Here is a 25712-nt window from a genome sequence, read left to right as displayed (position 1 = left end):
TCCAGTTTCAGTTCACAAACAAGAATTTGGAGTCATTAATGGCACTGTATCGAATCATGGCCAATGGCTTTGTAAGTACTGGAAAGACATCCTCCTAAATTCATTGATTCTCAAAGTACATATAGAAGTTGGGGCATCATATTGCAGTTGCACAGGACACTGGTAAGGCCACTTTTAGAATGCTACATACAATTCTGGTCACCCTTCTATAGGAAGAATGTTGTTAAACCTGATAGGGTGCTGAAAATATTTACAAGGTTGTTACCAAGACCGGAGGGTTTGAGTTATAGAGAGAGAGGCTGAATAGGCTGGGTTTTTTTACCCTGGACCATTGAAGGCTGAGACATGACCTTACAGAGGTTTATAAAATCATGAGGAGCATGGATAGGGTGAATAGCCAAGGTCTTTTTCTGAGGGTGGGGAAGTCCAAAATTGGGTGTTTAAGGTGAAAGGGAAAAGATATAAAAGAGACCTAAGGGACAACTTTTTCACACAGAGGGTGGTACGGGTATGGAATGAGCTGCCAGAGAATGTGGGGGAGGCTGACACAATTGCAACATTTAGGAGGCATTTGAATGGGTATATGAATAGGAAGGGTTTGGAGGGATATGGGCTGGGTGCTGGCAGGTGGGACTAGATTGGGTTGGGAGATCTGGTTGGCATGGACGGATTGGACCAAAGGGTCTGTTTCCATGCTGTACATCTCTATGACTCTATGACCTAAGGGGTAACAATTTCATATAGAAGGTGTTGCATGTGCGGAATGAACTGCCAGAGAAAGTGGTAGAGGCGGGTACAATTATATCACCCAAAAGGCATCTGGATGGGTACATGAATTGGAAGGGTTTAGATGGATATGGTCAAATGCTGAAATTGGGACTAGGTCAGATTGGGATGTCTGGTTGGTGCAGGCGAGTTGGACTGAAGGATTTGTTTCTATGCTGTATGACTCTATGACTCTATCTTTCCTCCTATTAGCACCTTGCTCATCTGTTATCATTCGGGTGTTTGTCATGTCCTCCACTGTGAAAATCAATGCAAAATATTGGTTTAACTTACTTGTGATTTCCCTGTGCCCATAGGCATTGTCCACTGGTCCCACATAAACTTTTAAGATGTTTTTTTTTATACATCAGTAGAAGCTGTGGTTTGTTTTTAAATCTCTTGCCAATTTACTTTCTTTGACTATTTTCTCCATCCATGTTAGCTTTTTAGTCATCTGCTGCCGATTCCTAAAGAAATTCCTTATTCTCTGGCCTATCATTAGTTTTCACAGTTTTGCATGCTTTAGTGGACAGTTGCCTTTGTTAACCATGGATGGCTCATCCTTCTCAAAGTCCTACTTTTTGACCAGGATAAAATTTTGCGGAGCGCTAGGAAATACTTGCTTAAATGTCTGTCACTGCTCATCCAATGATTTTCACCTTGATCTATTTTCCCAGCCAGTTTTAGACAGCTCTCTCTTTTCCAAAGATGGGAGTTGCTCGAGCTCAGCAGGTCTGGCAGCACCTGGAGAAGGATCACTGGACTCGAAATGTTAACTTTGTTTTTTCTTCACAGATGCTGCCAAACCTGCTGAGCTCCAGCAATTTCTGTTTTTGTTTCAGGTTTCCAGTATCTGCAGTTCTTTTTTTTTTGTCTTTCTTCATACCTCTGTAATTACCGTTATTTAAATTGAGGTCTCTGATTTGAGATCTGAGTTGCTCTTCCTCAGTCTGCATTTGAAACACAAACATGTTTTTATCATCATCCCTCGAGGATCCTTAACGATCACATCATTTTTATTATACATTACTTAATCCAAAATAACCTGTTGCTTGGTAGGTTCTACAATGTACCATGCATCAAAGAATCTCTCATGCAATGTAAAAGTTTAATTGTCACTACTGGGGCAGCCCTTGGCCAGTGGTCACACAAGATGACTGCCCAAGGAGTTTTAGTTGGCATAAATATGGTGGAGAATATCTTTAGCTGCAGTAACAGAATTAGCTTGCTGGATTCAGAATTAAGGCAAGGTCATATGTTAGGACAATGATGGCTTTGAGAAGATAAATCCAAGGTAACAGGGTCTAGGCAGAACAAGAATTGTACAAATTAATATAGAGGGAATTCTATTCAAACCATGGATGCAGATGGTCGTCAGAGACAGAGTCGAGAGTATGGTGCTGGAAAAGCACAGCAGGTCAGGCAGCATCCAAGAAGCAGGAGAATTGACATTTTGGTCATAAGCCCTTCATCAGGAATTCTGATGAAGGGCTTATGCCCAAAACAGTGATTCTCCTACTTCTCGAATACTGCCTGACTTGCGTGCTTTTCCAGCACCACACTCTCAACTCTGATCTGCAGTCCTCACTTTCTCCTAGTTTGTAAGAGACAGTCTGATAAAGATGTCTGGGAACAGGCAGCTTGAACTTTATAGTTTAGCAAAAATATAAAAAAGCATGCTCCCACAATAACAGAGACAAATGATAAGCTAAAAGGAGAATGAGATTGCATATTGTAAAACCCTAGGGGTTCAGAAACATTCATTGAGCTGTGAAAGTGATTGTGTTTCAGTCTTATTAATGGATTAGATGTGTCTTATTAAGTAAATGAGTTAGTGTAGAAATATTTAGAGTCAGGTTAGTAAACATCATCTTAGAAGATAGCATGTGACTAGAATGAGCTATAGTAGCAGCTGCAAGATGGAGGGTAGTGTTTACTTTCCAATGTCAGGTGGGCAGAAGCTGCTCACAATTCATTGGCTAAAGAATTCTAACATTAGATGTTAGCATGTAACTTTATATGTAGCTAACAATATATTAGAACTGATATTATAAATTTTATAGTAATTAATACAAATTAACATATTTTATATCACTTGTGAGTAGGATAGTAGGCAATATAAGATGAGTTAAAAATCACACAACACCAGGTTAAAGTCCAACAGGTTTATTTGGAAGCACTAGCTTTCGGAGTGCTGCTCCTTCATCAGCTGATTCCTCAACCACCTGATGAAGGAGCAGCACTCTGAAAGCTAGAGCTTCCAATTAAACCTGTTGGAGTATAACCTGGTGTTGTGTGATTTTTAACTTTGTACACCCCAGTCCAACACCGGCATCTCCAAATCAATATGAGTAACAGAATTTGATAAGGATAGCAATGAATACAATGAATAACAAAATTCAAACATTCCTTAGAAATAAGCAAGTCTGGCGAATGTCTGAGAAAGGGTAACTGTTAACATTGGAATGTAAATTAATGGGGTACATTGTAAGATCCTAAAGCCTGACGATAGCAATGTTTGGTAAACATCATGAGATCATGGGGAACCTGGAGTCTCTATAGGGCTTTCCATCATTGATCAGCAGTTTTATAGGATTGGATGCATTGAGTAGGGGGCTGGAACAATAACATTGATGTAGCATGTGACTATTGTAACGTGAAATGTAGAAAAATACTGCATTCAGCTGGGAAAGCCAGAGTGTCACTGATCTATCCTCTGAACTGAGCCATAATTAAGAGGGAAAATAGGCCGCACAAGAAAGCCAGAGATGGAGCAGCCTCCGGCCTCTCTGACGTGTTTGATAAAAGAGCTCTGAATATAGGTCGCTGGTACGTCTAAAGACAAAACTGGAACCTCCTCTTTGACATCTCTCCCAACACCTACATTGCCCTTGGCCATCTGATTTGCCCAGTCTGTATACAGATCAAAATCACCCACAACAATTCTACTGCTCTTCATACATGCCTCAATTATTTCCTGATTTGAACTTTGTACTTTAGTGAGGCAACTCTTCAGAAGCCCATAGATCACTCTCAAGCATGATTTCCTTCCCTTGCTCCTCCTCATTTCCACCCAAACGAATTCCATATCATGACCAACAGCACCTATACCACTGTTCATCACAGCACCGATACCTTCCTTTATTGGCCTTTGGTTTAGCTCTGTTGGCCTGGATGGCAGGTTTGCAAAGCAATATGATGCTGACAGCATAAGTTCAAACCCCACACTGGCTGATGTTACCATGAAGGGTTCTCCTTCTTAATCTCTCTTTGGGTTAAGTTATTACCAGTTGTCTCTTTCTCTCATGAGAGAATAACCCTTTAGTCTAATAAGGCTATGGTGACTGAGAGCTGTGCAGCATAGAAAAAGACCCGTCTGTCCATGTTGACCAGATAGCCTAAATAAATCTAGTCTCATTTGGACAAATCCCTCTGAACCCTTCCTATTCATATGTCCATCCAGATGCTGTTTTAATTGTACCAGTCTCCACCACTTTCTCTGGCAGCTCATTCCGTACATGCACTACCTTCTGCATGAAAATGATGCCCTTTCGGTCCCATTTCAATCTTTCTACTCTCACCCTAAACCAATGCCCTCTAGTTTTGAATTCACCCACCTCAGAGAAAAGACCTTCTCTATTCACCCTATCCATGCCCATTATGATTTTATAAACCTCTATAATATCACCCTTCAGCCTCTGATGGTCCAGGGAAAAAAGCCCCAGCCTATTCACCCTCTCCTCATTGCTCAAACCCTCTGGTCTCCCTGCTATGGGAAGCATGTTGTGAAACTTGAAAGAGTTCAGGAAAGATTTACAAGGATGTTGACAGGACTGGAGAATTGAATGCAGTATTCCAAAAGTGGCCTAACCAATGCCCTGTACAGTTGCAACATGACCTTCCAACTCTTGTACTCAATGCATAGACCAGTAAAGGCAGGCATACCAAAGTCCCACCTCCTTTTCTTTATTGCTTATACTTCTGAAATGTCAGGTGCCTTTGAATATTGAGTTCACAATCATGGGTCACCCTGTAACCAAGTCTCCATAAAAGCTGTCAAGCTTTATTCTATTTGTGTTGTCAACATATCTACATTGTTATAAATGCAACGTGCATTCAACAGCTTTGACTTTTTACCATTAATACTTATTCTGGTTCCAATTTCTGCTACAATCTTCTGTGTATATTTTCTACTTCTATGACAGTTTGATTATCACTCACCACTTCGCTAACCTGCACCTTGTTTATTTTTAATTTTTAACGTTTCCCTTTAATTGCACTCTCCTCTAAAGTAATTAGTTTAAAGTCTTATCTACAACACTGATTATACAATTTGCCAGGGCACTGGTCCCATGATTCAAATGAACTTTGTCCCAGTGGAACAGTCTGCTCTTTCCCCATTACAGGCGTTAGGGCCCCATGAATTGGGACTCATTTGTCTGACATCAATTTCTGAACCACAATTTTACTTTTCTAATCTCACTTACACTATTTATACATGGTAGTAATCCGAAGATTTTTACCTCTGGTTCTGCTTTCTAATTTTACCACAAACTGCTTGTTACCCCTCATCAGAACCTCTTTCCTACTCCTATCTATGTTCTTGGCAATTATGTGGACAGGATTCCTCCACCTTTTCCCACCAAGTTCTTCTAAGGCCCAGAACGTTACCTTAAGGACTGTTCATTTTTGCTGCAGAGAGCAGTATCTATTCCTATAACTGTCCTATCCCCTATTACTACAATATTTTTCTTTTCTCCTGAGGCTTGAATGGTGCTCTGCACCTTGGTGCTGTAGTCAATGTGCTCATTATCCTGTCAGAATGTTCCTTTGCCCATACTAGGAGCAAGAACATACGAATATAGGAACAGATGTAGACCATTCAACTTATTGAGCCTATCCCATTATTCAATATGATCATGGTTCATCAAACACTTCAATGCGTTTATCCTACGCCCATAACCATAAATCTATGAACAATAACCAGAAATCTACCAATTTCTGCCGTTAACATACTCAAAGACTAATCCTCCATATCATCTCACCTAAGTGACATGCCCCTTATTTTAAATGGTTCCCCCAGTTCTATTCACTCTAATGAAGGAAAACATCATACCTGCATCTTCAAAAAAATGCTAAGGTGAAAAGGTTTAATATGTGCAAAAATATTCAACTACCATTGTTGAAAAATTATGCCCTCAGTACATATGCCTCCATACATCTGAGCCTAACCAAGTTCAGAAAAAATATATTCACAGGTTGTCTAAATGTTAGTCTGCAACTGAAGTCACTTACTATATCAGCTATTAGCTTGAGAGTTTCCTCTGAGTCAATTATAGCTGGTTGAATTCTCTTTTCCTGTGGACAGTAGTACAAATTCAGAATTCTCATTTAACAACACCACTTTTCCAGTGGGTTTTCAGTTTTCATACTTCAATGAAAGGCACTCTGACTGTTTTACTGCTATAAACTGGATCATTTGTCCTCTCAGAAAATTTGCCCTTTTGGCATTTCCATTGACAAACATGTTCTCTTTGCAAAATATATTGCCTTTGCCATAACAGGTGTTCTGTTCTTTGAAAGATTTGCTAATGATATTACAAATTTGGATTTTAGATAACACATAACACAGTGACAGTTGTTGCTTGATACTTTAAACTGTGGCTTGTGACACCATTAGATTAGATTACAGTGTGGAAACAGGCCCTTCGGCCCAACAAGTCCACACCGACCCGCCAAAGCGAAACCCACCCATACCCCTACATTTACCCCTTACCTAACACTACGGGCAATTTAGTATGGCCAATTCACCTAACCTGCACATCTTTGGACTGTGGGAGGAAACCGGAGCACCCGGAGGAAACCCACGCAGACACGAGGAGAACGTGCAAACTCCACACAGTCAGTCGCCTGAGGCGGGAATTGAACCCGGGTCTCTGGCGCTGCGAGGCAGCAGTGCTAACCACTGTGCCACCGTGCCGCCCACGACTGTGCCACCGTGCCGCCCATTATGTGATTCTAAGCTAAAGCTTGAGGAGTGGTACAATGTGGTGCGTAATTCTTCTGTGGCCTTCATGGACAACTACATCAATGTTCTGACATGGCAATTTTGGATAAATCATGGTAAGCACTGTAGTACTGCCCAGTCATAGTCTCGAAGGTTCCTGTAGATTCCTCTGTTCTGTGTAACCTTTCTGCAGTGCAGGAAGCAGCAAGAAGCAGAAGAAACAGACAAGGCAAATGATGCAACAAAGGAACTGGCTGCACCAGGATTGGCTCTGACAACAGAAGGGTTTAACTAACTGAACTTATGTTTAAGCAAAAATCCAAGAACAAAATATGACAAATTTTGGAAATCTGAAGTAAATCCTGAAAACATTCAATATGTCTAACAGCATCTCTGTAGAGAGAAACAGAATTGAAGTTTTGTGACCAATCACATTATTGAAGCTTACTTTTAACACAGAACAGTTATCTCTGTATCTCTCCAATGTGCAACTTTTTTTCCATTCAACCTTTCTTCCTGGCCCATTTAAGGCAACAACATTTCTACCTAACAAAAATTTCTGCCCTCAGGGTGGTTCATGCAATTAGATTTGTCAGGGTACATTGCCAAATGGTCAGGCCAACATGTGGTGAATAAGGTATGAGGTACAAACATTTTGTTCAGGTGCTTGCCCTTAATGAAAACATGTGTGGTATGTCTTCTGGTTCCTATTCACACTGATACTTCTCAATGAGGTGGATGGCATCAGAGATTGCTTTCTCACCATTTGAATCTGGCATTTTTAGATTCTGAGTGGCAGGTGAACTGAAGGGTCTGTTTCTGTTTGATCCATGATTCTGTAACAGTGCCAGTGATGCCATCAGAAAATAATTCTTGGCCATTTGCATGAAATGCTTGCTCTCCATATCCATCCTATCCACTCCCATAATTCTCCAGCCAAATGTAATTTGTCTGCTGAGCTCCTTCAATCCTCCAGTCTCCTACATTTGTGCTCGGCAAAATTCCTGATACTGTCCAGGAACAGCATCAAATGATTTTTAGCTGATTCTGTGATCATTTTGGTTAGTCAGCTAGTGGTTTGTTAATGAGGTACCAGAGTTGAAACTGAGCAAACAAATATGGTGCTACTCCTAAAACATTTGTTTGTTTTTTCATTATTTGGCTATTTGATTTGTTTGTTTTTTCAACACTGTAGCATTTCATGGAGATTAAAACCCATTTGAAATGTCCTAAATGCTTTAATCTTTAGATTGAGAGGCTTTCTTCTGGAGATCAGAGGATTTAGCTTCATTAAATGATATCAAGGATGGAAAGCTTTAGTTATAAGAAGGGATTACAGAAACTGGGACTGTGTTCTTAGCAAGAAAGAAATTTAAGAAACAATCCAATGGAAACGTTCCAAATTGCCTCATGATTTGAGATGTAAATAGGGAAATCTATTTCCACTGCTCAATAGATTAGTAGAGGAGCTCAATAATCACGAAGAACTAAGGGGAAAGTTGGGATTTAATGATAACGGAAGTCCTGTTTAATTAATATCAGAACAGAATTATTAAAACTTTTAATAGTACAAGTTGAAAGCATACGGAGAAAGGACATGGGATTGGGACGAAAACAGTAACTCTTTCGGACACCTGCCATTATGTGATGGCCAAATGGCTGTCTTCTGTGTTCTAAAGCTCTGAGTCCTAATTTTATTGCAGGACACAAGTATGGGTATAAATCAGATAGGCCCATTTGAAAAATCAAGCAAGGTTTTGTTATGCTGAATCCTGAACTCATAGGGTTATTCGCAAATGTAAATAATATGAATCCAAGTGATTCTTTCTTTGGTTCATTTTCTTGCCCATTGGGAAAAGAATATCCATAGTTGCTACACATTAGGAATAAAATGAAAGAGAATTAAGAGCCTAGTATCAGCAGAACTAACATAATAACTTAAAACTTGCTGCTAACTCAGTCTTTTTTGTTATTCTTAACCATTGTGTTTTCAATGGCTTTTTAAGAAGATCAAGCCTCTCTATTGATGAGGTGCTGAAACTCAATACAAGTTTTATGTCCAGTTAGCAATCTGTAGATAAATCTGGTTACCGTGGAAATTCTGAAATACGGTCTGACTGAGTGAGATTCTGCACCAAACATAACATTGATCTTCCCATGCAGAAGCAGTGAGAGAATATGCATGACAATTGCATGTGATAACCTTGAGGACAATTCTGACATTGGTCAGGCCATCCTGCCTGCTGGCTGTGTTTGCAGGTACACGCCACAACATTGTGTGCATCAAAATTAAGTGGAGACTCAAACAGTTCACCCAGGACTTGTCGAAGCACTAAGATTAAGCCAAAATTAGATGCTACAATCAGGGGAGTTACCACCAGAGGTATGGCAAGTGCTGACATACCACACCTATTGTTACAATGAGGTTCAAGGCTCTATTTCTGTTAAACTTTGATAATCCAGATTAAGGCATATTCTGGAACTGTACGTTTAGTTAAGCACCTGAAATTCTTCCTGAATTTTCTCTGTTCTGTGCCATCAATTTATTTATCACATAAGCACTATACACCGAGGAGGAGGAAGCCAGAAATGTGAGCTATCACGTGTACCCACATGATCCATGTTACTCACAGCATTTGAAACACATATATGCACGTGTATTTATGGGTCTAAGTGTGAACTTCATGGATAAGCCACTGAGCGCAGCTGAGGAGCAATAGAGTGATGTTGAAGAAATGATAGCTGTCGACATGTGGAAGCACAGCGTTGTCACAAATTTGCTGAGTAGTTTAGTGATTCTAACTGAATGCAACCTGTATTAGAATAGAGTGAACATGTCACTCACTTCATTATGAGAATGATGTGAACTAGTATGGAAAGGCTGGTAGATTCTAAATCCCCAGGAGTGTCACGCAGCTTGATTTGTCTCCTATGTGATGCCGTGGAGCAGCTTGTAATGTCAACGACATTTGCAATGGGTACATCGGGCAGGCAGGCAGTGAGCACAATTATAGCATCTCTGAGGAATGCTCCATTTAATAATGATAATGTTTTAAAGTCTGCAGCGCAAGACAGGGTGAAGTTTGACTTTGATGTACTTGAAAACACACTGAGCATGACCATACAGAGGTAATTTAGAAAGGTCAGAATGGTAAAGAACTGTGCTTACAATTCTGTAGGAACAAAGGAAGAGAGTGATGCATTCAACTTGCCTCCAATATTTTGATATTTTTCCTGATTTTGGGCAACTAACAGAAGAAGCAATCCAAATACTCACAGACTCCAGAGTAGTAATACAATTGGCATTTGTGGGCACATAGGCAACACTGATTTGATCACTGATTTGAATAGGGTGGGAGTGAAATATGAAATAGGATCTCAGGTCACGAGTCAAGAATCATTCATACCTCTTCTAATTACCCGAAATAAAAGTAGTAAATGATAAAGGACATCGTACACTAGTATATCAAAAATAAATGGATTGTAGCGTGAGATAGTACATTTATGATACTGTACAAAAAGCAGATTGTTCTAAGTGATGAGAATTCTGCTGTAATCATAAAATAAAATAAAGAACTGCAGATGCAGGAGATCTGAAACAGAAACAGAAATTGCTGGAGAAATTCAGTAGGTCAGGCAATTCAGCAGGTCAGAGATAGCAGAGTTAACATTTTGAGTCCGGTGTCTCATAATCAGAGCCTTGGTAATCTTGGTAGTTTTGGGCATCTGGGTATCCAAGTAGTTCCCTGCTGACTTGGATCTGTTTGCCCATATCATTGTCATTTGTCATAAACTCTGGTTGGGTTGTTCCATCCGGCTATGGGAAGCAAAACACCCTAACAGATCATTGGCACCCCCATCTCTGATGTCGGGCTAGATTATACCAGGCCAGTTGAACTCCAGGGATGAGACCTATATTTTCTTGGTTGGACAAGCACAGTCTATCCAAAGTTGCTCTGCATAGTTGCTGACATTTGCCCCGAACATACCGATGGGGGAGATTGGCACTCCACTTTGTAGCTAGCGTCCTGGAGGTCCTGCTGAATGGAATGGTACTATCAGGGGATATCCACCTCCCCCAGTACCAGTGGCAAAGGCTGTAACATCAGAACACCCCAGCCTAGTCCATGGTTATCACCTGGGTAAAACAGTCTCAACCTTTTGGCCAATACCCAACATTATGTAAAGGACATCAATGTCCTTCTTCACTTTGTTCGCAGATATGTCAACATCTTCTTTTTGACATCCCCACTCACTCGATCTCTGCCCCTGTGACGGTCTAACACCAAATTTCATGTTCTACTCTTCTCTATATTGCTTGCAAGATTTTCCCTCACCCCAAATCCCAACACTACTTATGCTGCATACCCTCTGAGCTGCCTACTCACTTGCTTGGGACACCTCCTCAACTGCATCAACAGTAAAAGCTGTGCCACCCACTTCCATCTCCAGTAATACCGGCTTCTCTTTCATTCCATAAGGAAACCAGCCTTTAACAAGGCAGGAAGAGTCAAGGTGGGTGGTGTTCTGCCTGTTTTCTGTCTCTTCAATCCTACTCTGACTCCCCAGAGCAGAGCCTGCTCTAGAATTAGAGGTTGCCCTTAAAATACTGTGCCAGAAACCTCTGAGCAAATGCTATCCCTCTAAGTTGTGACTGAGGCCTGCTGACAACCAGGAAAAGCTTGAGTTATTTGTGTCTGCTCTAAACATAAGGCAGGACAACAATAATATAAGCCTTGTATGTCTCACTGAGGGGACAAAGTGCAAACATGCAAGGCAAGGCAAAGCATGGATCCTGTGAGTGTCAAGACAGGCTCAGAGTAGGAGGTTGCTATGAGAGCAAGTGAAGAATACGGAGATGCAGCTTAGTCCAGTCTATGTAATGTTGCAGCATTACAATGATAATTGCCAGATATTATAAATGAGATGGGTTGTGGCATTAACAAGGAATTTAAAAGTAATAATCCCCATCATTTGACATCTCGTTGCTGCCTAGCAAGGATCTCACCATATCACTTACGAAAAGCATTAGCGATGGAACAAGTTGATCAAAAAGTCAAGATCGACCTCATCACACTTGTCACTCCTTTTTGCCCACATCTCGCCATAGGCCATGTTGCTGAGATAAGATTTCAACCAAATCCTCTTAAGAAAATACATTAAAAATTGTAAAGATCTCACCTCCAGGAATTGCTTTTAATGTGGTGTCTACAAATCTACAGGACTATATTTATTCATGCTGAGAATTATGTATCTGTAATTTTAAAGAATGAACACTGGTGGAAAAGCTGTTCAAAATATTTATTTGAAGATATTTACAGGTGACATCAGGTGACATCGTTGTGTGGATTCTATACTTACATAAAGGAACTGCTTCACTGAGCAGAATATTACCCAGCACTGGACCTTTGCTCCCCACACTGGCAAAATGGCCAGTGCAATGACGTTGGATTGTCTTCCCAATATCAACATGCTAGGATGCTGAAACATGATTGGTGAGCAGCCCTATAAGACAGAAACTCGCCAACAATATTCAAAGTGCCAATTAATGAACTCGTAAACTCATTAACAGCCCAAAAGACTCAAATAAACATCTAATGTGCAACAAGGAAATCTGGAGACTGCCTGGCGAGGAACTCAATTTTTTAATCATTATGTTGACAGCTCTGTTTTTAAATGCAGCATCTGGGCTCCATGATAAATCTCAGCAGTTTTGCCTGTTCATAGGTTTAAATAGTTCTGAGTAGATGTTTTTCATTTGTGTACATTTTTGTGAGGATTGAAGACTGAAATTGCAGACACGTTTGTCTAAATGCTGTTTCATCTGCAAATAATTCTGTGTGTTTGTAGGAGATTGAGGATAATGGAGCCTCTGAGATATAAATCCCGGTGAGAAAAGAAGGATAAAGAGAAGGAGAACAAGGAGAGGAAGAAGGACTGAAGCTTGGTGCCTGAGCCACCTGACTTTAGGCCAGCATTGAATGTGCATCCCCAAAGGAAACGCTGAATGTTGCCTCAAATACAGAAGGTGATGGGGCAGCAGAGAGCAGGATAGTGGACCCTCAAAAATGGTCCAGGAAGCATTATGTAATTACAGGATCTGAATTACCCTTTCAAGTGTCTGAGGCACACTGCTGTTGGAAACTCAGGCTCTCCATATCCATAGGAACATGTCTTTGTGAACAGCTGGATGGGAAAGGAGCTTTGAACTGTGTGAGGGAACAGCCAATGCCAGTGGTTCTGAAGATGGCTGTAGCCTTGAAATTTTTTGCAAATGCTTCTTTGAAGTTGCTTATGGTGACCTATGTGGAGTCAGCCAACCTACAGCATATCTTTGTGTTCAGTTAATAAGTTGGATTAAATGAACCAGTCTCAAAGAGCTAGAAGTTTTACGGCATTGGCAGGCTTGCAAATGATTCAGGATATCATTGACTGCAATTACGTCACCATTAAGTCACTAGCAGGCCAGGCCTGCATATTCTGCAGGCCAGGCCTGCAGAAAGATTTTCATTTTGATAATGTCCATTAGTGTATAACTAATACTGCAGGTAGGTACAAGGTGCCGAGCCAACAGCTATAATTAATTTTTATTGAGGAACTCTCAGGTGCAGACCTGTTCAATAGTCAAGATGCTTTGGAAGGATGGCTACTGTGGCAACAAAGCTATTGATATGCTTCTTAGATTTCTAAAATGTGAGATCTAACTCACCTATTTCCCTTAGAAAAAAATTGGGTTTATCTTCTACTGAGGTTGTTCTACACATTTAGCACTTTATGACGGTTATATTTCAGTCTTTTGATCTTCTGTGGCTCGGTGGCTGTTTGAACACATTTTCTGAAAGTGACCTAATTTACAGTGAAAGCCTGTACCTTTGCTTTGGAACTGCAGATGCCTTCTGTATCAGGTGCATCTCTTATTAGGTACAAACTGTTTTCTGTCATCCTTTGAAGTACTCCTCCATATTGACTGTTGCCTCAAGGTTTTCTTCTCCTGATTCATCAGATTTTCATTGATAATCTTCACAGTGTTGTTCATGATGAGTACACAGATCCATCTTCAGATTTTATTTGATTCAGATCACCAATGGCTGATCACCATGTTGTACCATGCCAGTATCTTCTCAGTATAAATTCTTAAAGGGCCCATGTGATCAAATGTAGATGAGGATGCGCACCTTCCAATCTAACTTGAATGTCTCTTGTAAACAAAGTATGGTTTATTGCATTTCCATGCAGATCTTGCATATTGTAAGATATGGTGTATAAGGATGTAGTATACAGTATTACAGAGACTTATAAGATGACCTGGTCTTTTTTTCTAACTCTTTCAAAATCCTTTGTTACTCTTCACTCCAGTCCTTATGAAATAATCACAGTGGTGTTTGTGGCACTCAGTTAGACCCATATACAATCTTTGTGTGAGTGTTCAAGTGGCATTTAGTGTTTCATAGGTCATTTAATGCTTTTAAAAATAAACAATTCATTTCAAATTATATCTCTGGAGGTCTGCTGCTGTAAAATTGCTTGACCACATGGTCAGGAGGTTAAACCAAAAAAGGACACTGTCCCTGTTCTTTGAATTTTCTGATCACGAGCATTTTTTAAAAAAAGGGACATGAATTAACAAGTGTTCCACTTCAGCCTGATCATGACAATTCATGCAGCACCTATCACCAATACAGGATTTCTGAAGGCACTTGACAGCAATGAAGTGTTTCAAAGCATAGTCACTGCTGGAAGGCAAGAAACATAGTAACTGATTTGTGCAGAGCTAGCTGCCAGAAACAACAATTTAGTAGTGATCATACAATCTGCCTGTTGTGAGGGATAAATATTTGTTAGGTCACTAGGGACAGCTCCTTTGCTCATCTTTGGCAAACGCCTTGGTGTTTATATATCCACCTAAGGCATGGAGTTCCTTAATTTCACACCCAAAAGCTAGCACCTCCAACAATACAGTATTTTGTTAGTCTTGTGCCCAGATTTTGTGCTTATCATCTTCTAAATGAGAGATTAAAATGCTACCATTACGTCATAGCTGGAATTAAACTGTCTGTTGCTTTTCTGTCATGTAATTTGAATAAGCGTACCCATGGGAAAATGTGGTAACCACTCATTTTTGCTCTGGCAGAAAATTCGAAGAGTGGTGGTGAGCTATGGGGAGCTGACAGAATGGCTTCCCACATCAGTTTCCACCTCAACCCACTCCAGATCCAGTTCAATAACTTGACAGAAAACAAAAATGGACATATTGGCATTCTTCCATTCGTGAAAGTAAACAAACAATAACATGGATTATTTGAACATGAAGGATAAAAAAACATGTTGCGCTTTTTTATCCTTCAACTTGCAAATGGGATAATGTGTTGACCTTGGATGATATTGCTAAGTGTTGCAGGGGATTTATGATGCTCCTTGTTGCCTTAGGAGCTCCTTGCTGTAGCTGCTCTTCAGCCAGCATGTAATTGCCTTCTTTAATGGTGGTATTCTATAACATGTAGGCACTGCAGGTATTACATTTCTGCCTCATGCACAAACATTGCCATCATTGCAGAACAGCTGAATATTAAATGCATAAGCAATAATCCTTTCTGTTGATTTTAAAAAAACACACACTTTCTGCTGAGACATTACCAGTGAAGTGCATGTCATGAATGGAAGCTTTCACTTCAGGGAGTGCCATGCAACTGGCATGAGACTTAAGCTGCAGCCTTTATTAATAGATATCCCGTGGCTCATGGACTGGATTCTCTGACTGTTGATAGCTTAGTGGTGGGACAGGACAGTGGTTCTCAGGAAGGGGTTGTTAAAAATGTGATATCTGGATGTGAACAATATTGGCAAGACTGTACTTATTATTCAGCCTTAGTTGTCCTGAGAAATTAAGAGCCAACCATATGATGTGTAGTAGACCAAGAGTGTCATATAGGGATTTCAGTGAACCAGTTGTATTTTTACAAAATCTTAAATTGCCATTTTCTGTCACTGACTGAAGAATAGTCAGTTTTCAATTTTCATAGCAAAATGCAAAACTTTATTGCTTCATCTCACCACCGGATTTAGAATTTTATCTGAGGAAATGATCATGAAATGGAGATGAACTATATTAATAGCAAGTTTGCATCTTCAATATTAACTATTGCTTAACAGGCAATTAAGAATTTTTAGAATATGCATTAACATAAGATTTGTGTCCTGACATTGATTTAAAATACCTTGAAGAAGGAGTAAATTGTGCCAAAATAGCAAAAGTGTACAAAGGTGACTACATTAACTTACTGTCCTATAATGCCTCAAGTTAATTTTGATGTGCAGTGCAAATTCAAGCTGCAAAGCAAGAACTAAAGAGCACTCTAGAAGAACACCGGATCTACCCCATTACTAATTGGTATGACCTATGAGCTTGCTGTTCATCAGGCAGAGATGTTTTTGTAAAGTTCAGCATAGAAATTGCAATTTGCACTTTTAAATTTGCAAGGCTATATCCTGTTTTTGAAGGATTAAAAGCCAAGCGTGTAAAATCTCCGGCTTGGTGCAGAAATCTAAAAGGTACAGCTTTAATTCTGCTTCTGCTACTCTCTTTTCTGCCACAGATCCTCTCCTTTCGAATTCCAGTTTATGAGAATTCTGTTATCATTCCTTTCCATCCATGTTTCACGTATTGCTGTGTTTTTGATAATCCTCTTTCTCCTAATCTTGTCTTTTTGCTTCCCTTACATAATTCCTTTCTTTTCCTGCTAGGCTGCTTCTGTTTTTTTTTTGTTTCTTCTTCCGTGCTATGTAACCTATTCCTGGTGTTCTTTGTATCTTTTTTCTATGACAGAGGTTTACATTATATCATTAGCATTTGGGGATTTGCAATCTAAAGTAGAGGTAAGTTGGTTTCAGTTTTTTGTTCTGTGAAAGTGACTTGATTTTGTTTTGGAAGAGGCCAGAAAGTCATTTTTGAACAATGAGTTCAAAATAACCATTTTCAAACAAGAAATCCTTGGACTTAGAGTTAAATCGCTCGCCTGGGAGCTAATTGGCTGAAGCGTGGTTACTGAATTGAGTTTTATGACCGACAGAAGAACAGGCAGTCAGAGCTCACAATTGCACCAGGCAATGACCATCTGTAACAAGAGAGAATCTAACCATCACCTCTTCATGTTCAATAGTATTGAAATTGTTGAATATCCCACTATCAACATCCCAGGATTACTAATGACCAGAAATTTAGACAAGCCATATAAATACTGTGGCTACAAGAGCTGGTGAGGAATCCTGTAGAAAGAAATTCACCTCCTGCCTGTCCATAATGCATCCACCAAATACAAGATGCAAGCTAAGTTTGTGATAGAATACGTCCCACTTGCCTAGATGTGTGCATCTCCAATAATACACAGGAAACTTAACACCATCCAGGACAAAGCAGTCTGCTTGATTGGTACAACATTCACAAGCATTCACTCCCTTCACTTCAGAAGCAGCAATACAAGTTGTACTGCAGAAACTCACCAAAAATATCCTTCTAAACTCACAGCCACTGCTATCTGGAAGAACAAGGACAGCAGATACATGGAACATTATCACCTGCAAGTTCCTCTCCAAACCAATTGCCATTCTGACTTGAAATATGTCACTATTTCTTCACTGTTGTTGAGTTAAAATGCTGTAATTCCCTCCCTATTGGCATTGTGGGTCCATCTACACCAAGTAGGCTGGAGCAGTTCACAAGGTGGCTCAGCCTTACCTTTAAGTCAATAAATGCTGGCCCAGCCAGTGAAGCTCACCCCTCAATGAATTTTTTAAAAAGACAGGTTTCAATGGAGATGAAAATGATTTTTAATCAGCAGAAGGGTAACTTAATTTGTGGCAGTTTCCAGACTATTAGAGCTAGAAAGAAGTCTTCACCTGTTTGGTAGATCAAGTAGACTGAACTTTTCTTAAAGCTAAGTTAGGAAATATAAGTGAATTGGCTGGTGTCTGTGAATCTCAAGAAGAGACAGTAATGAAAAGGATCACATGGATTTGCAGGAAGTCACAAAAGGAAATGCTTGAAACCTCAGCAGCTGAGTAACTAATTAAGTTGAATCAGTTGAGGCAATACTGATGAGTGTCTGTGAAGGAGGTTGCTGGGATAAAGGACTAATTTTTTTTTGCAGTTTAAAACAAAATCTTTCAAGAACATAACACATAGGAACAGGAATAAACCATCCAGCCCCTCAATTCAATAAGATCATGGCTGATCTGTGGCCTAACTCTATATGCCTGCCCTGGGCCCATATTCCTTGATACTCTGGCTTAATAAAGAAATTCCCAATTGCAGGTTTAAACTTGACAATTTAGTTAGCATCAGCCATCATTTGAGGACGAGAGTTCCAAAATTCCACTACACTCTGAGTGTAGACGTGTTTCCTTATGTATCTCCTGAATGACCTGGCCCTAATGCTTAAACTATGCCTCCTGGTTTTACAATTTCAACCAGTGAAATAGTTTACCTTTTTCTTTCCTGTCCCATCCACCTGGACACCCCGTGCTGGCCTCTTACCCGTCCTCAATCTCTTCATAGCCAACTGTCGCCGCAACATTAACTGCCTCAACTTCTCCACCCCTCTCACCCACTCCAACCTCTCACCCTCGGAACGTGCAGCCCTCCACTCCCTCCGTTCCAACCCCAACCTCACTATCAAACTGGCAGACAAGGGAGGCACGGTAGTAGTTTGGCGCACCAACCTTTACACCACTGAGGCTAAACGCCAGCTCGCGGACACCTCCTCCTACTGCCCCCTTGACCATGACCCCACCTCCCACCACTAAACCATCATCTCCCAGACCATCCATAACCTCATCACCTCAGGGGATCTCCCATCCACCGCCTCCAACCTCATAGTCCCACAACCCCGCACCGCCCGCTTCTACCTCCTGTCCAAAATCCACAAACCTGACTGCCCCAGCCGACCCATTGTCTCAGCCTGCTCCTGCCCCACCGAACTCATCTCTGCATACCTCGACACGGTCCTGTCCCCCTTAGTCCAAGAACTCCCCACCTATGTTCGGGATACCATCCATGCCCTCCACCTCCTCCGTGATTTTCACTTCCCCGGTCCCCAATGCCTTATCTTCATCATGGACATCCAGTCCCTGTACACCTCCATCCCCCATCACGAAGGACTCAAAGCCCTCCGCTTCTTCCTTTCCCGCCGTACCAACCAGTACCCTTCCACTGACACCCTCCTTCGACTGACTGAACTGATCCTCACCCTGAACAACTTCTCTTTCCAATCCTCCCACTTCCTCCAAACCAAAGGGGTAGCCATGGGCACCTGCTTGGGCCCCAGCTATGCCTGCCTCTTCGTAGGATATGTGGAACAGTCCATCTTCCGCAGCTACACTGGCACCATCTCACCTTTTCCTCCCCTACATCGATGACTGTATCGGTGCTGCCTCGTGCTCCCACGAGGAGGTTGAACAGTTCATCCACTTTACCAACACCTTCCACCCTGACCTCAAATTCACCTGGACCGTCTCAGTCTCCTCCCTCCCCTTCCTAGACCTTTCCATTTCTATCTCGGGCGACCGAATCAACACAGACATTTACTATAAACCGACCGACTCCCACAGCTACCTAGACTACACCTCCTCCCACCCTGCCCCCTGTAAAAATGCCATCCCATATTCCCAATTCCTTCGTCTCCGCCGCATCTGCTCCCAGGAGGACCAGTTCCAATACTGTACAACCCAGATGGCCTCCTTCTTCAAAGACCGCAATTTCCCCCCAGACGTGGTCGACGATGCCCTCTACCGCATCTCCTCCACTTGCCGCTCCTCCGCCCTTGAGTCCCGCCCCTAGGGATACTTCCATATCCGCCACAAATTCACCTGCACCTCCACACACATCATTTATTGCATCCGCTGCACCCGATGTGGCCTCCTCTATATTAGGGAGACAGGCCGCCTACTTGCAGAACGTTTCAGAGAACACCTCTGGGACACCCGGACCAACCAACCCAACCGCCCCATGGCTCAACACTTCAACTCCCCCTCCCACTCCACCAAGGACATGCAGGTCCTTGGACTCCTCCATCGCCAGACCATAGCAACACGACCGCTGGAGGAAGAGTGCCTCATCTTCTGCCTAGGAACCCTCCAACCAGGGTTGGAGGGATGAACTCAGATTTCTCCAGTTTCCTCATTTCCCCTCCCCCCACCTTGTCTCAGTCAAATCCCTCGAACTTAGCACCGCCTTCCTAACCTGCAATCTTCTTCCTGACCTCTCCGCCCCCACCCCACTCTGGCCTATCATCCTCACCTTGACCTCCTTCCACCTATCGCATTTCCAACACCCCTCCCCCAAGTCCCTCCTCCCTACCTTTTATCTTAGCCTGCTGGACACACTTTCCTCATTCCTGAACATCCTGCAGCCATGTCTTCGTAATGTTTACTATAATTTTTCATTTGAATCTGTGCCTACAGTTCACTTAGTTGTTAACTTTCAAATTGTCATATACATAACTGTTTTCTTTGCTTGTAATAAACATGTACTCTTAAAAGCACACTGGTAATCTCAACTGAATAGGTTCATTGACTGAGCATCATTCCAATCAAACTGCAAAACAAAAACTTATGACCTATCAAGCCAGGTTTGACTCTGGAATCTGACTTGCTCAATATCACAATCAGCTGGGATTGTAACAATTTACAAGCCTCAGTCTTCGAAAAAGTTGTTTTCTGTAAATACCTTTACTGCAACAATCGTTTGCTTTGAAGATAATACATACAAATATACACCAAGCATCAAAAGTAAAATTAATCTCAATCAGATTGAATTACACTCAGAAATGAGAAGAATCATGAAGTAAAACTCATTACTTCTGCTTCAGGGTGATGGGTTCCCTGTCTTTTGTTTTATATGTGTGTGCGCTCTGATGCATGATAACTCCAACACGTGGTAATTCAACGCAAATGTTGTTTTATTTTGTTATTTCTGAGCCAGACTTTTCACATCAAGTGCAGTATATAAAGTTACAAACAACTGAAACAATGAATATTTTACAGCACTGTTTTCTGGAGTACTGAGTACAATTCTAAGCACCACACCCTTGTCAGAATTTGAGCATAAAAAGCTTTTGCCCAGCACTGAGAGAGTGTGGCATCGACAGTGGAATAGAAGCAGAGCAGTGTAGCAGGGGTTGGAGTATAGATCAAGTAATCAAATATAGCATTGAGGAGGGATGATATCTTGGCAGGATGATGACATTAGGCCATATGGCTGGAAGTAAAAAACATAATAAAGGGCAAACACACTTTTGGATATGTACCTAATGTTGCTGCACAGTCAGGGAGAGATAGAGAATCAAATATGTCATCAAATTTTGGAGAAGCATGAGAATAATAGAGCAGTAATTAGAGAAAATTTTAAGCACAAATATTAAATGGGATGGTTTTCGTGTGAAAGGTAGAGAGGCAGCAAAATTCTTAAATTCCATCCAGGAGAAAGTTTTAAGCCAGTGTGTAGAAAGGCCAACGAAAGGAGGGGCAGTTTTGGATTTCATATTTGGAAATGAGCTCAGACAGGTGGATGGTGTGTGTGTGTGTGTGTAGAGGAGTATTTGGAGATTCAGGCCGTTCTGTTATAGTGTGATAGTTGTGTTCCCTTCTGTAGAAAATCGTGCTATGGAAAACCGCTACAGGAAATTGCGCTGTAGAAGATTGATGATAGAAAATCACTATACCCGTTTAGCAGAAAGTTTGCGTTATCCAAACAACTTCCATAATTTGTCAATCATGTTATAACCAATTTGTACTGATGAAATGTGCGTTAAAGCAGAATGACCTGTATTAGCTAGATTTAAGATTGTTATGAAAATGGATAAACGTGAGCTGGGAATAAATGTTCCAAACTGGGGAAAGGCTAGTTTTACTGAAATAAGATACAATTTGATCCAAGTGGACTGCAAGCAGGTAATTACTGATAAAGCTATGCCAAAGCATTCAAGTAGGAAATAGCAACGCTACAAGGCAAATGTGTTCCCATGAGGAAAAAAGTGTGGGACCAAGAGAAGAGAACCTGGTTATCATGGGACATTAATGTTAAAATTGAGGAAAAAGATGATTTTGGCAGATATTAAGAGTTCAATACAGCAGAGTCCTTAGAGGAGAAGAACATATGAGGAGAAAACATAAAGAAGAAAATTAGGAAAGCTGAGCGAGCTCATGAGAAAGCATTGGATGGAATAAAGGTAAGCCAAATATAAAAAACAAGATAATAATCAGGGAAAGAGTAGAGTCTATTAGGGACCATAGAGACAATCTGTGTATGGACCTGGAAGACATGGGTATAGTCTGTAACTGGTCTTCACAGTGTTTAAGGATGACACAAATATAGATTTCAGCATAGAGGACTGTGAAATATTAGAAGAAATTAACATGGAGAGTGGGGAGGTGCTAGTGGGTTTATCAGCCTTAAAAATGGATAAATGTGCAGGTCTGGATGAGATGTATCCATGGCTGATAAAGGAGGCAAAGTACAGGAATTAAGGACCCTAAAGCTGCTAATAATGTGCCAGAGGACTGGAAAATGGTTAACATTGACCCACGACAAACAAAAGGCTGAGAGGTCAGTCAGTCTAACTTTGGTAGTGGGGAAGTTTCTCGAAGGCATTCTGAGGGGCAGAATATATCTGCATTCAGAGAGAAAAAAATGATTGAATCTTTTCAGGAGGTAACCAGGATTGTATTATAGTCTACATGGACTTTCTCAAGGCTTTTGATAAGGCCCCTCATAACAGATTTATCAAGAAAGTAGGAGCCCATAGGATCCAGGACAAAGTAACACATTGGATCCAAACTGTCTGAGAAGCAAGAAGTGGTAAAGCAATGTTTCTGTAACTGGAAGTATACTTTCAGTGAAATTCTGCATGGCTCAGTCTTGGGTCCCTGGGGGCGTAAATATGGTTGATAGGAAGACACTTTTATCATTAATAGAAGTGCTAATAACTGAGGAAATAGATTTAAGATAAGAGGTTGAAGGCTAAGAGAAAAGTTGAGAAGAAAGTTTTTCACCCAGATGATATTGGAAGTCTGGAACTAAATGCCAGGAAGAGTGGCTGATTCAGAAACTCTTGTAATATCTAAGTAGTATTTAGATATTCACTTTCATTACCAACAGCTTTCAGGGCTATTGGCCAACAACTAGAAAATATGATTAGTGCTGTAGATCTTTGTTGACTGGTGTGAACATGACAGGCCAAATGGCCTCCTTTTCTGCCTTTTTTTAAGCCTTTCAGTCTGAGTTTATGAGCTGTTTGGGTGAAGTGTCAACTTGTGGCATATCTGCCTTCTCAGGTAAAGAATCCCATGGCAAACCTTTGAAGAAAAGCAGGAGAGTTATTCCTGACTTTGCAACGAATATTTATATCTCAATTAAAATTGCAAAGACAAATTTTCATTATCATATTGCTGGCTATAGTGGAAGTTTGCTATTTGCAAATAGGCTGTTATCTCCTATATTGTAACAGTGACTACACTTAACAGAGCACATTAAAACACTCTTTGATTGTAAAATGCTCTGGGGCATCATGTGGTTCTGAAAGACACTATGTGAATGCAAGCCTTAATTTCTTTTTGCTAATTTGAAACTGGCTCAACCTGATTTCGGTGGCCTACATCAATCTGTAATACGATCTGAGTATTCTTGGATATTTTGCACAGGATGAGTTCTTGATCTTATCTGTTTGGGGAGAAGCTGTACAGAATAAATGTAAATTCATTTAGGGAAACCGGGAAAATCAGAGTCAGTGCATACTGTTTTCTTACTATCTCTAAACAATTTTTTGTGTCAGCAGTGTCAGCAAGGACTAGCATCAAGTTGCACTGTTCTACCATCTGTACAGCAGTTTATAAAATCAAGCTTCTCAAGACATGTTCTTCATTTCTCAATCTGACTATAGTTTTATTTCAAAGTTTACAGTCGTGTACTAAATACAAATTACAAAGAAGTACTATATTACACATTTTTGATGCAGCATTCCAATATGTGCAATCAATTCAGAAAGTAAAGTCAATTTCTATGAAGTACAGATAACTAATATTTTTTTCATATATCAAATCAATCTCATAAATTGCCTTTAATAGAGAAATAATAATATTCTTGTCATGTTATTTGTGCAACATTTGCCTTCAAATTAATAATTTTGATTATCATTACAAACCTCAATAACAGATGTTTTATATTAGTCACTGTTGGCTCTCAAGGACAATTTGATTAAGCATTGAAAAGGTACATATATGGATCCATTGGGTACCATAAAACCATCCAGAGCATCAGAAGATGGTGATGTGGATTGCCTCTGCCAGAATAATAATGTTGAAATACTAATGGAAGTACACTTTTTTTCCAAGTGTAGTTGATTTATTTTATCTGTTTGCTTCCAGAAAACTATTCGTGGTTAATACATAATAACTCATACTGCTGCTTCTGCAAAGTTAACAACAAAGCTCCCTTGTTACCATAAATTTTGACCATAAGCAAAGACAAGTGAAAACTTATTGCACTGCCAATTTCTCTGTGTGTTGTTTAATTTCCTGGAAATCTTTCTTTTATTTCTATCATTGACTTTTTTTCTGAATTTAAAATGAATCAAAATAGCAAATTTATGTTTTAGTCCTGACATGTAATTAATCCTTTATTAAAAGTAAGATAATGTTAATCAATTATCCAGTTTCTCCTATTTCCCAGTATTATAGAGGTCATGTAACTGGGTAATTGGCAATATGATCATCAGATTATTTATTTGGTTCATGTAATCATCCAAACCAGCTTTTTTTTTCCCCAGACTCTCCTGTAGATGTGGATTTCATTTTCTATAACTGGTGTTCATTCGATGGGCAGGGGAAGGTGGCATAGGATGCAAGAGTAATGACGTTAGTGGTAGGCCCGATCCATTTTTTGTGGATGGAATACCAGATATATCAATATTAATCATTCCTTCTGGGCACATTACCGTTTGGGTGGCAGGATATTTGACCAGAATAGACTGGTGTAGACCTGTAATGGTAACTTAAAGGGAAGGACTGAAAAGACCAAATGATCAACTCTTTGAAGAAGCAATCAAAATATTATTTAGGTTCACACCTTAATACATTCCCTTGATACAAACTATTCCTCTACATATCCAAAAGTGTCTAGAAAATACTGTTTTTCACCAAACAATCTTATATATTTGCATTTCTTGGATCATTGTGCATCAACTTGTGGACAGTTCCCTGACACCTTCAGCCAGGTTGTTAAACATAGTGAAGAACAATATCCCTAAAATGGATTTCAGCAGGATTCTGGGAAATCCAAGATGGAGGATGGGAAAAATTTCTGGCTGTAACAGCTGCTCCTTTATTAAGGCATTTTAGATGTTGGAGGTGATTTCTTCGAATTCCAGGAGCAGTAATTACTGTTTTATATGCTGTTGCATTGTTTTGGAACTTTGGGAAAAAAAAGTCAAAACAACAGCAGTTTTAAAAGGGAGAAGAGCAGACAAAGGAAGCACATGCTGAGAACAGTGCAGGAGAGAGAGAGAAAGAAACTGACACAGCAGTGAACGTGCACAGTTACTGCCTTTGCTATTTGAATTCATGTATCGCTGGACATTAGAGTGCATCTGGGAAAATTGACAAACAGTGAAATTCTTAACTGATCTTGGAAGAACTGTTTGGGCGAAGTTCACAGCACAGAAGTAGATAAGTATATTGTTTCTAAGTGGGATCTACAGAACATCTGCAGTTGTGAGAAGAGTGGGTTCTTTCTTGATTATATGTTTCTTGAGATATGTCTCTTGATTAAACGTAAAATATAAGGCATAACTATTAATTTAACCTGGGGCAGTGTTTTGCAGAGGAATAAGATGGTGTTATTTTCTGGGTCAGTAGATTGTGAAGGAGCAAAAATGGCCTTTAGTAGAGTGAT

General features: G+C 40.4%; 1 long non-coding RNA gene across 3 annotated transcripts in view; it reads left to right on the top strand.

The window, feature by feature from the left end:
* The window catches only part of LOC148150610 (uncharacterized), a 106086-nt gene that overhangs the window by 25494 nt on the left and 54880 nt on the right, over positions 1-25712 (top strand). The window contains exon 1 of one of the 3 annotated variants that reach the window (XR_015751849.1): positions 16290-16321. The exons of 1 other annotated variant lie outside the window; for it this stretch is intronic. This is a non-coding gene — a long non-coding RNA (uncharacterized LOC148150610). Of the gene's footprint in view, positions 1-16289; positions 16322-16577; positions 16646-25712 lie in introns of those variants that run through there. One more of the 3 variants, XR_015751850.1, reaches the window with a different exon arrangement.

This window comes from Chiloscyllium plagiosum, unplaced genomic scaffold (genome assembly GCF_037043375.1).
Source record: "Chiloscyllium plagiosum isolate Xiang-an unplaced genomic scaffold, Cpla_swu_hap1 HiC_scaffold_3, whole genome shotgun sequence".
In the NCBI taxonomy this organism is placed as follows: Eukaryota; Metazoa; Chordata; class Chondrichthyes; order Orectolobiformes; family Hemiscylliidae; genus Chiloscyllium; species Chiloscyllium plagiosum.
This window is presented reverse-complemented; position numbering and strand designations above follow the sequence as displayed.